Source organism: Gracilinanus agilis, chromosome 6 (genome assembly GCF_016433145.1).
Source record: "Gracilinanus agilis isolate LMUSP501 chromosome 6, AgileGrace, whole genome shotgun sequence".
In the NCBI taxonomy this organism is placed as follows: Eukaryota; Metazoa; Chordata; class Mammalia; order Didelphimorphia; family Didelphidae; genus Gracilinanus; species Gracilinanus agilis.
This window is the reverse complement of record NC_058135.1, coordinates 228865822-228878950: the sequence shown is the minus strand read 5'-3', so window position 1 is coordinate 228878950 and position 13129 is coordinate 228865822. Positions and strand designations below refer to the sequence as shown.

The following is a 13129-nucleotide window of genomic DNA, read 5'->3' as shown; positions in this document are numbered from 1 at the left end:
CCAGGCCTAGAGATGGGAGGTCCTGGGTTCAAATTTGGCCTCAGACACTTCCCAGCTGTGTGACCCTGGGCAAGTCACTTGACCCCCACTGCCTACCCTTACCACTCTTCTGCCTTGGAGCCAATACACAGTATTGATTCCAAGATGGAAGGTAAGGGTTTAAAAAAAAAAAAAGTCTGTCTTGCTTATGATCACTACCTCCCTTAATCTGTCCCCCCCCCCCACATTCAAACAGAAGATTCAAGAGAAGCATTAAAAGATAAATGTGAAAGAATAATCTTAAGAAACTCAATAAAGTTAAACCGTTTGTATTCCTATATGGGAAAATGATACATGTAACTTCTGAGAACTTTATCATTATTTAGGCAGTTAATAGAAGGCTCCGTAGACTGAGGGCACGAGTTCCAGATGATTATATTGGGATGGTTATAGATGTGAAATCATATAAACCATCTTTCCATATTAGCCATATTGCAAACTCTCCCCCTCCCAAAGTGAGAAAATTATGCTTCTATTTGCACACAAAATTCATCAGTTTTGCTTCTTTAATACGGAAATTGCTAAATCTTGTGTGATCTTGACTATGGCTCCATGATATTTTAAATTTTTTTCTGGCTTCTTTTAGTATTTTCTCCTTGACCTAGGAGCTCTGGAATTTGACCAAAATATTCCTGAAAACTTTCATTTTGGGTTCTCTTTCAGGAAGTGATTGGTGGATTCTTTTTATTTCTATTTTACCCTCTTGATATAGGATGTTGGGGGAGTTTTCTTTGATAATTAAAAAAAAAAGGGGGGCAGCTGGGTAGCTCAGTGGATTGAGAGTCAGGCCTAGAGACGGGAGGTCCTAGGTTCAAATCTGGCCTCATACACTTCCCAGCTGTGTGACCCTGGGCAAGTCACTTGACCCCCATTGCCCACCCTTACCACTCTTCCACTTATGAGACAATACACAGAAGTTAAGGGTTTAAAAAAAAATTTAAAAAAAATAATATCCAGAAACTTTGTTTTATTATGGCTTTCAGATAGTCTAATAATCATTAAATTCTTTCTTCTTGATCTGTTTTCCAGGTCAGATTTTTTCCAATGAGATATTTCATATATTCTTCTATTTTTTCATTCTTTTGTTTTTATTTTATTACTTTTTTTTAAATATTTCATGGAGTTCACTGGCTTTCACTTGCCCAATTCTAATTTTTTAGAAATTATTTTCTTCAGTGGGCTTTTGTATCTCCTCTTCCATCTGACCTATTTTGCTTTTTAAGAAGTTCTTTTCTTATGTAAATTTATGTGCCCCTTTTTTACCATTAGGCAAATTCTGTTTTTTAAGACATTATTTTCTTAAGTATTTTTGTGCTTCTTGTATCAAGCTGTTAACTCTTTATTCTTGTATCCCTCTCATTTCTTTACCTAATTTTCCCTCTACTTATTTTTTTTCTTTAACAATTCAAGGAATTCTTATTGGATTTGGGTCCAATTAGCGTTTTCTCTGAGGCTTTGTTTGTAGCTCTTTTCACATTGTTATTTTCTTCTGAGTTTACATTTTCCTTTTCACCATAGTAAATTTTTTGATCAAATTATTTTTGGTTTGTTTGCTCATTTTTTCTATCTCATTTCTTTATTTTGAACATTATGTTAAAGTTGGGCTCTGCTCACCCAGGGGTGAGAAGGCAATATCTCAAGCCTCAGACTTTATTGTGCTGCTCTTTTTAGAGAAAGTTCTAGGAGTTTTGGGGTATTTTCAAGGTGGTGTGATGCAGAACTGCTTATGGACAATAGAGTTTCCAATCAGTACCAGCAAAGAATCTCCTGAAATCTCTTTCTGACCAGTTGTCTGATTCCCTTACCATCTCCCAAAGCTACTGCTACTGCTGCCACCACTGCTCCTACTATCATAGTACTTCCAAGGCCCTTGGCTGCTGCTCCTACCACAATCTGGGAATGTATCTACCCCAGTGTCACAGACATCTCCTACTGACCTCCTAAGTTTTCTTAGGCTAGAAAAATGTTTCAATCTGCCCTTTTGTTGGTTTATTCAAGTAGTTATTTAAAATTCTTTGGAGAGGAATGTTGGGAGAGTTAAACTAGGTCACTGCCTATACATAGCCATCTTAACTCCATCTCATCTTTTTTTCTTTTGTAAGATGGCTAATATGGAAATGTTTTCTATGATTTCAAATATATAATCCATATCATGTAGTTTGCCTTCTCAAGGGGTGGGAATTTGAAACTCAAAAATTTTTATATTGAATGTTAAATTTTTAAAAAATTGTAACTGGATAATATTTAACAGATAAATAAAAAACATTTAAGCAAAACAAACAAATAAACAAAACCTAAATCTATATGTTTGCCTAGACAAGCTAGAGACTAGAGCTCAAATCTCTTGTGTCATCTTCTGTTTTATATTTCTTTTCCTAAACTTAGCACCAAAATATGACCTTGAGAAAATGGATATTCCCAGCCCTCTCAGTAACTTCAAGAAATCCAGAGTTCAAGAGCCAGTTGTCCAGCAGAAGGTGATTTCTACAACTACTCAGAGATGGACATTTCCAACAAGACAACCCTGCAACTGAAAGTACTAACAAGCCATGTCTGATTGGCCAAAAAAATCTAGACTTTGAACAGAGAGTACAGAGCAGAAGCATGTATAAAATGTCCTGGAATAGTCCTATAATGCTGAATTTACCTCACAGAATATAATCAGAATTTTGAGATATCATTTGGCCATTCAGGCATGGCTCTATAGATCTTTCAGCTACAGAGTCCTCCTGATTGATGATGGTGCCCTTTTTCTCTGAGAAAATGTTACAGAAATCTGCTGAGCAAGCTGCTCTAAAAGTTACAAGGCCACAGACAAGGCTAGAAAAATCCTTTTTTCAAGGTCACATTTGCCTGGAAAACCTTTTTATTACCACACATGTGCAGTTGTCTTTACTTTGAAAAAGGGAGAAGGGAGAGAAATTCCTTCCCTCACCTTCTCTGGAATGCTAAGGGAGAGTTACCATTGGCTATTTCCATCCAAAGAGGCTGCCTTGAAAAGAAAGCAGAAGCCAACCTCTCCTTGCTCCTTATAGCCTACATAATGTGTACTCAATCAATCCTCTTTGGCATAGCCTGTCACAACATATCTCCCTTTCCATAGAGTCAATATTCTTATGCCCAATTGCATGGAAGGAACCCCAGTCTAGCAGAAGAGACAATTCCCTTGATCACCCCTGCCACACTGAACAGGTTTCTTGATTATTGTTTAAAATGTTGCTTGTTGGCCCTGGAATAGTAATATTGGACCTGGTTTAGAGAATATTGCTATGGCCAAAAGAAAAACTTTTGTTCATTTAGATTTGGCAAGGACAGTAGATCTTAGCTTAGTCTACTTTTTTTAAAGATAGATTTTATTAATGTCTTTTTTTAAAATATTTTTTACGTTTTGTTTTTACATCACCAAAATTTCTTCAAGAGTCCCTGCTCCACCCTTTTTGTGGAAAATCATTCCATATAACAAAGAATTTTTTATAAGAAAAAGATTTTTTTTAAACCCTTACCTTCCATGTTGGAGTCAATACTGTGTATTGGCTCCAAGGCAGAACAGTGGTAAGGGCTAGGCAATGGGGGTCAAGTGACTTGCCCAGGGTCACACAGCTGGGAAGTGTCTGAGGCCAGATTTGAATCTAGGACCTCCAGTCTCTAGGCCTGGCGGCTCTCAATCCACTGAGCTAACCAACTGCCCCCAAGAAAAAGATTTTTTAAAGTCAGCATAACCTTTTAAAACATTCCCTCTCACCCCACTCAGCACAGTAGCAGCCCTTCTTTCTCCACAGCAGTCATCTATGACACCCCAGAAAAGATGTTGAAGGGACCCACAGTTGGCATTGATCCTGGCACCACTTACTCCTAGGAAAGTGAAGATCATTACTAATGACCAAGGAAACAGGACCACCTCCAGCTATGTTGCCTTCACAGGCACAAAATGTTTAATCGGTGATGCTGCAAAGAATCAAGTTGCAATGAATCCCACCAACACAGTCTTTGATGCCAAACATCTGAGCGGTTGCAGGTTTGATGATGCAGTTGTACAGTCAGACATGAAACAATGGCCTTTCATGGTGGTGAATGACACAGGCAGACCTAAGATCCAAGTGAGTACAAAGGGGAGACCAAAAGTTTCCATCCAGAAAAAATATCATTTATGGTCTTGAGCAAGATGAAAGAAATGACTGAAGCTTACCTTGGGAAGTCATCACAAATGCTGTTGTCACAGTACCAGCCTACTTCAACAATTCCCAACATCAGGCCACCAAAGATGTTGGAACCATTGCTGGTCTCAATGTGCTCCGAATCATCAATGAGCCAATTGCTGCTGCTTTTGCTTACGGCTTGGACAAAAAAGTTGGTGCCGAGAGAAATGTGTTGACCTTGAAGGTGGCGCCTTTGATGTCTCCCTCCTTACCATTGAGGGTGGCATCTCTAAAGTCAAGTCCATAGCTTGGAACCCCCACTTGGCTGGGAAGACTTTGACAACTGCATGGTCAACCATTTCATTGTTGAGTTCAAGCGAAAGCACAAGAAGGACATCAGGGAGAACAAGAGGGATGTTTGCCATCTACGCCCTGATGTGAATGCTCAAAGCAAGCCCTCTCCTCTAGTATACAGGCCAGTATTGAGACTGATTTCCTCTAAGAAGGTGTCAACTTCTATACCTCTATCAGCTGGGCCCTTTTTGAAGAGCTGGATGCTAACTTCTTCCGTGGCACACAGGACCCAGTGGAAAAGGCCCTCAGAGGGGCCAAGCTAGATAAATCACAGATTCATGACATCGTCTTGGTGGGTAGTTCCCAGGCTGAGAAGTACCAGGCTGAAGAGAGTAAGCAGAGAGACAAAGTGTCTTCCAAGAATTCTCTTGAGTCTTATTCTTTCTACATGAAGGCAACTGTAGAGGATGAGAAACTGCAAGCAAAATTGGTGATGAAGACAAACAGAAGAACCTTGACAAATGCAATGAAATAATCAACTGGCTGGATAAGAACCAGACTGCTGAAAATGAAGAATTTGAGCATCAACAGAAAAAATCTGAAAAAGTCTGCAACCCCATCATCACCAAGCTGTACCAGAGTGCAGGAGGCATGCCTGGTGGGTTCCTAGGAAGTGGAGCAGCTCCATCTGGAGGTGCTTCTTCTGGACCTACCATTGAAGAGGTCAACTAAACGTACCAGAAGAAAAAGCATTCCACGCAGCTTTCCAAAAACGGAAGGACTCAAATTTGTAGCCAAGGCAGTAGCAGTTTAAAAAATAACATTTAAGCTACTGTGTAAATCTGGGCATCCTGAATACTTGAATGTGTGCATAAGGAGAAGTGAACTACATCACACTTTATCAGTACTGTATAAAAACAAGTAGAAGTGTAATTCTTCCCTGGAGAATAAAAATCTATTTTAAATTGACACCATTAAAAAATCCATTTTCCCCCAAATATATTCAATATTTCGCACCTATGGACCATTCATCTCTACAAAAAGAGTAAAAGAAAGTATATTCTCATATGTTGTATATGAATCAGCGTATTACTTTTACAGATGAGGAAACTGAAGCTCAAAGAAGTAATTTGCTTAAGGTGATACAGATAGCAAAAGAAGTAGGTGGAACTCAAGCCCATTTCTTCTGACTTCAGATAAGTTAAAAGAGATTTTCAGATGAGTAAGGGGGCATTTAAGTCCCTGGATCTTTCATATTGGGGGAGGTCTTCTATGGCCAGGTCCATTTTTTTCTAACTTCTGCAGACTCAGGGGCTTGAGTTTATCAAGAGATTGAATGAATTCTGCAAGACTGATTCATATTGCCCATAAACTCAAACTGAAGTGGCATACTGGTTCATCAATGAGAAAATGACTGTCAGCAGACTTGGATACTTAACAGAAAAGAAAAAAAAAAATTGGTCTAAAGAGGACAGGTTTGGACCAAAGATAATTGGATAACTTTAAGGGCGACTGTCCTTAGCTATAGTCCTATATTGGCCTTAATATAGGATGCTCCCTAACAGATCTCTTTGAAAGAAAAAACACAGATTAAAAATGAATCAATTCATAGCAATCTTGTATGTGAATATTTATTTAAAACAAACACTGACTAAACAAATACCTACTATATATAGATAGAACTTTGGTGTTGAGGATATATAGAGAGAGAGATGACACAGACTATATTCAAATGATTTATAAATGTGTTATTAATTCTCCTCAGGGGGGGGTATGTATGTATTATAATCTATAGTGTAAAGTTTAAATTCTTTTGAGAATAATTTCAGGATAAGAAACTTGCTACCTCCCAGAATCCAGACAATGAACCTGTTTGGAGAAGGCACCATAAAGATGCCTGAAGAACCTACACTGCATCAAGAAGATCCAGAATGAACTTTGGGGTGCAGTTGATTGAACTATGAGGGGTTGAATACAGTTATTTTGAATGTACACTCTTATGCCGAAGGGGACTGCCTCCTAATTGGCTTTTTGCCAATGCAACTAGCAATCATTGGATCATTGATTTTGTCCTCTTTTCTTCTATCACCAAATTTCTGTCATTTATAAGTTACTTATATCTTCATGATTCTTTTGGGGAGACTAGTCTCCCCAAGAGAATCACAATGGGGAATGTGTTATTGGAATTTTGGGGTCTCTGAACTACATTTCCTATGAGCCCACTGGCTTCCTGTCTTAATGATGACACAGACAGTTACATAATCACGTAGACAGGAGGATAAAACTGGGGGTCTGGACTTGCACTTTCTCTTTGCTATCTATCCACCATGGAGGCAGCAGATAAGGCGCACAATCTTTTAAACTGACTTAGCTAGCATGACACACGGCTTCATTCCCTAATGGCTACCAATAAATCTCTTAAAACCCATAATATTTTTAAAGCTATCCTTTTATATTAATTTTATTTCTTACATAATCCTGTGAGAAAGGTGACAACATGTACACATATAAGTAGGCTACAAGGAAAAGTGAGGTATGTGCAAAGGAGAAGCACAGGCACATTTTATGAGAAATTTGAGAAAAGAGAGATCATTTTCATTTGAGGTAGGAATGACTCAGGCCAGGGAATCCTTGAAGGAAAAAAAGCACTTCAAAAGATGGAGCCTGAAGTTAGGGGTGGCACATAGAAGTCACTTTTAGGTACAAGGGATTTTATAAACAAGATCACAGAATGGGAAGAAGAGAAGAAAGAGGAATAGAGAGCAGCAATTTACTGTAAAGGTTTCTTTTTAATCTTTTTTCTTAAATCCTATTATCCCTGCTCTCTTTGACTTCATTCCTTTTATTACCATTCTCCTGGTAAGACTTTTATTATAGACTGTTCTTGAGCTGAACTGCCATGCATTCAATCTCTTCTTCAGAGAGCACAGCTCCAATGGGCTGGCCATATAACCCAAATGCCAAAGCACACTTACCTAAAAGACTGTTTTCCAGAAAACTCAAACGAGGCAAGTGCTCGCACAGTGGTCAGAAGAAGTGGTACAACAACACTTTCAAGGTCTCTTTGAAGAACTTTACTAGTGGTTGTATGGCATGCCTGTATCAAAGTAAATGTTGTATTTTGTGAGTAAAGCAGAATTGGAATAGAACAAAGAAAATGTGAGCTGTGTAAATCCAGAGGCTCTTCCTTCCCAAATGTTCCTTTGGAAAATGTGTGCCTAAACTGTGGTAGAGTCTTTCAAACTTGTATTGAACTGATCAGCCACAGCCAAAAGCACTGTACCTGGACCCCAACTTATGCTGTCACTGGTCCTCTTAGAAAACAAAGGACAAACAATAACATCATACTTTTACATGGGTCCAGTGCATGGCATTGTGCCTGACACATAGTAGGTACTTAATAAAAATGTTTATTGACTTTAGTTGGTTCATAAATCAAACTAGGTGAGGAGAACAGATTTCCCCAAAGTGGAATCATACCCCTTGATTGGCATTGACCTAGGAACATGTGCCTGGGCATCACAAATCTAGCAATTTCAGGGTAGTTGGTTGGGGCATGGAAGGTGGGGAGAGGGGAGTCTCAAAGTTTTAGATGAATGACCTTTGATGAGCAGTGGAGATAAATTATCTTTTCAGAAAGTCAACACATGTGCAATAAATATGGGGAAAAAAAAAAACAAGAAAATGGCAGCTTAAGAGTAGTGCCACCCTGTGGCCAAATATATTCACTATATTTCCTAGCTTATAGGTTAATTAATTAACAGACTGCTTTTCTGGGAATGGGAGAGATCAGTGAAATTGTTATGTATGGACAGATATCTCTTTTTTACTAGCACCAAGTATACAACCAACCCATTCACTGCCACAAGAGTGAGGCTTATATCTGGGGATGTGTTGTGACAATTGGATCTTCCATCCACCCTTTCCTCCCAGATACACAGGCCACACTTAAAAGTTTAATCTGTAGAATTAACATTTTCTCCATCATTTTCTTAAGTCTAAAAAATCAACAAAACATAAAAAAAAATCTGGCTCTGATTTATAGTGTTTGTCAGTTTCCAAAGTATAAATAATTTACACAGAAAATTTGGCAATTATTTTCCAGAGCCCTTGTGAGCCCTAGCACCTTCCTGTTTATGTCAAGATGATAGGGTAACAACTGCCTACTCTATCTCCTCAACTCTGAAAACTCTCAATCCACAAAATATAACAATTGTATTAAATTTTTTTATTTTAATTTTTTAAAAACCCTTTCCTTCTGTCTTGGAATCAATATTATGCACTGGTTCCAGGACAGAAGAGTGGTAAGGGTGAAGCAATGAGAGTTAAGTGACTTGCCCAGGATCACACAGCTAAGAAGTAACTGAGGATGGATTTGAATTCAGGACCTCCTATCTCTAGGTCTAGTTCTCAATCCACTGAATCACCTTGCTGCTCCAACTGTATTAACAAAACACAAACAAACAAACTCATAAGGACTCTGACTTGAGGTCCCCTTGCTACTTTTCCTAGGTTCAGTATGGGTTGTTATAGGTAATTAGTTTTTTAATTCATACCTGTCATCTCCACCAATGCAACATTCTCCATTATAAACCATGCAAAATATAAATCTAGCTGAAAAATAGCTGAAGACATAAAAAACAATGAAAACAAGAGGTAATGAAGTAGTAGGATGAAAATTTGCACTTTTGTTGGTTTTGATCTTCTCTCTCTGCTGATTGGTTAAGGATTTCCCCTCTTTCCATAGTCATTGCTATTTTTAAAAAATGACACAGCCTTTGTTATTTAGTATATTTGTCTATTTGGTGCTTATTGTGGTATATAATATAAGATACAAGTCTAAACTCATCTTCTGCCAAATTGCTTTCCAGTTTTTCAAGAAGATAATTTTGAATAGAGAACTCTTCCCCTACTCCTTAGGGTCCTTGGATTTATCCAGCATTTGTTTGGTTTGTTTCTGGATCTTGCTTATCTAATCTGTTTCAATTTATCAAAGCTTTTATATCAGGAAGCAGTGCCAAAATGGCAGAGTCAAAAAGAACTTAGCCAAGTTCTCTCAAATTCCCCTCCCAATAATTTTAAAATAACATCTCAAATTGAATTCTGCAGTGGCAGAACCAACAAAAGTTTGGGTGAAATATTCCAGTCTAAGACAACATAAAAGGTTGGCAGAAAATGTCTGTCTCACTAGGAACATAGTACAGAAAGTGTAGGCCACACCTTGGAGGCAGTTGCACAGGAGCCTATTGTATTGCCCATGTGCAATTCCACCATACTCCAGAGGCCAAAAGCACCAATAGCATTTGGGGCTTCAAGGGAACAAGGGTACATGTCAAGGTTCCAGGACTGAGAGGAGTGCTTGTAGTTATTCTCAGTGAAGTAGAGAATTTAGTCTCAATTCCAAAACAGAAGGGAGCACTAGCTATTGAAGCTGCAGAGGAGTAGGGGACCTGAGCATATTTCCAGGGCCAGGAGAAGTGGCCAAAGGAGAACAAGGTTTCTTCCTGGATATAGATCAGAACACAGTTCAAGAGAGTAGTGACTATACCTCTCCTTAGATTATACCACATTGGAAGCACCAAAAACAGATTCCCAGAGCTAGCTCTGAAAACACCAGAAAACAAAGTTCTGAAGTTTAGGATAGTTTCAACTTTAACATAAAGTTAAAAGTCAAAAATAAGCTGGAAAGATGAGAAAACAACAAAAAATGACTTGACCATAATAAATTAGTATGGTGACAGGGAAGAGTAAGACATAAATCCAAAAGAAAACAACTATGTCAAAACAGCCATAAGCAAAGTTTCAAAGAAAAATGTGAATTGGTCACAGGTCCAAAGTGAATTCCTGAAAGACCTCAAAAAGGATTTTAAAAATCACATGATAGTAGAGGAAAAGTGATGCAAGAAAATTATGAAATAAGAATAAATAACTTGGTAAAAGAAGCACAACTCTCCCACCTGCCCCCCCCAAACCTGAAGACAATAATACTATTAAAAGTCAGAATTGGTCAAAGAGTAAAAAAATCACAAAAATCCACTAAAGAGAAGAATACCTTCAGAAGCAGAATTGACCAAATGGATAAAAAGGTACAAAATCTCACTGAAGAAAATAATTTCTTAAGAAAGAAAGAATTTGTGACCAAATATAAGATGTAAAAAGGATAATTTTGATTATACAGAATTAAAAAGCTTTTGTACAAACAAAACTAATCTAACCAAGATTAGAAGGGAAACAACAAACTGGGGGGAATTTTTATAAGAAATGTCTCTGCTAATTCCTGAAATTTATAAAGAACTAAGTCAAATTTATAAGAATACAAACCATTCCCCAGATAACAAATGGTCAAAGTTTATGAATAAGCAATTTTCAGATGAAGAAATCAAAGCCATCAATGATCATATGAAAAAATGGTCTGAATCATTCTTGATTAGAGAAATGCAAATTAAAACAACACTGTGGTATCACCTCACATCTATGATATTTGCCAATTTGGCAGTAAAGGAAAATGAGAATTGTTGGAGATGTGCCAAAGTTGGGGCACTAATGCATTGTTGGTGGAGTTGTGAACTGATCCAACCATTCTAGAGGGCATTTTGGAACTATACCCAAAGGGTTATAAAACTATGCATATACCTTTTGATCCAGTAATGTCACTACTGGGTCTATATCCCAAGATCATAAAAAAGAGGAAAGGATCTACTTGTACAAAAATATTTATAGCTTCTCTTTTTGTGGTGGCAAAGAATTAAAAATTGAGGGGATTTCCTTCAAGTGGGGAATGACTGAATAAATTGTGGTACATATTGGTAATGGAAAACTACTATGCTATAAGAAATTATAAACAAGATGATTTCAGAAAAAATTGGAAAGATCTGTGGGAACTGCTGGATAGCGAAATAAGCAAAACTGGGAGAACACTGTAAACTATAACAGAAATATTGGATGATAATTATCTGTGAATACTTGGCCACTCTCAGCAATGCAATGATTTGAGACAATCCTGAAAGATTTATGTTTGAACAGGGAATACTATCCACCTCTAGAAAAAGAACTGTTGGAGTCATCCTTTACATCAGTGTATTTTGGGGTTTTATTTTGGAATTTTGGTTATGTAGGACTTGGCTTTTACAACAATGTCCAATATGGAAGTGTGTTTTGTATGACAATAAAAAGTGAAAAACAAAAGAAAATAATTCCTTAAAAATTAAAATTGAACAAGGGGGAAGCTAATTTATCCCATCAGACATCAAGAAACAATAAACAAAATCAAAAGACTGAAATAATAGGAGAAAATGTGAAATATCTAATCAGAAAAATCACTAATCTGGGAAGTAGATCAGGGAGCGATAATTTAAGAATTATTGGACTACCTGAAAGACAAGATAAAAAAAAAAAAAAAGGAAGGGGGCAGCTGGGTAGCTCAGTGAGTGAGAGTCAGGCCTAGAGACAGGAGGTCCTAGGTTCAAACCCGGCCTCAGCCACTTTTTTTTTTTTTTTTTTTTTTTAAGTCCCTTGACCCCCATTGCCCACCCTTACCAATCTTCCACCTATGAGACAATACACCGAAGTACAAGGGTTTAAAAAAAAAAAGTCATAAAAAAAAGGAGCCTAGACATCATATTTCAAGAAATTATCAAAGAAAATTATCATGACATCCTAGAAGCAGAGAGTAAAATAGAAATCAGAAGAATCTAATAATCACTTCCTGAAAGAGATTCCAAAAAGGAACCTCCAAGGAATTTTATAGCCAAATTCCAGAGCCAGATTCAAGAACATATTGAAAATAGCCAGAAAGAAACAATTCAAATACCATGGAGACACAATCAAGATCACACAAGATTCAGTAGTTTCCATGCTAAAGAAGTGGAGAACTTGGTATATATTCCAGAAGGCAAAGGAGGTAGAATTGAAACCCAGAATAAGCTATCTAACAAAATCATATAATCCTTCAAGGGGGATGATTGGTTATTTAATGAAATAGAGGATTTTCAAGTATTCCTGATGAAAAGAACAAAGCTGAATAGACAATCTGACTTTCAAATACAAGATGCAAAAGAAACATAAAGAAGTAAATATGAAAGAGAAATCATAAGAGAAACAATAAAGTTTAAAATATCTATACAGGTATCCCTTAGACATTGCAGGGGTTAGGAATGCAGCACTCCCATAATCTGGAAAATCCACATAAACTTTTTTTGTCCTTTCCTTCATATCAGAGAAGAAGTCTGAATTTTTTAATGGAGTGTTTACAGTATCTTGTAAAATTTTGGTTAAGTATTTGGTCATAGGCTATATGTAGGTCAATATTAAGTAAAAATACTGTATAAAAATCTAAATAAATATGTAAAAATTTTAAATGAAGCAAATTTGAGGAGGATAATGCTAAACACATTGCATGTATAACAAAAGACAAAAAAAAAAACCCTTTGAAATTCCCCACTGGTACTTACCATTAGTCTGTGAAGTTACTACAAATTTAATTTTAAGGAAAACAAATAGTGTGGCTATTCATTTATCTTATTAAACCATAAAATACGTACCGTATTATAAAGTGCATATATGTATAATATATATAACTGTACATACCTTTTATGCATTTATGTGTTATTAAATTTTTTAAGATGTCTCTACATTTCCAGCCTTTGTGTGTCATCTGCTGA

The 13129-nt window shown here is 37.0% G+C and overlaps 1 pseudogene; it reads left to right on the top strand.

Moving 5' to 3' along the window:
* Positions 1-3844: 3844 nt before the first annotated feature.
* LOC123252968 lies at positions 3845-5201 on the top strand (annotated as a pseudogene).
* The last annotated feature ends 7928 nt before the right edge of the window (positions 5202-13129 follow it).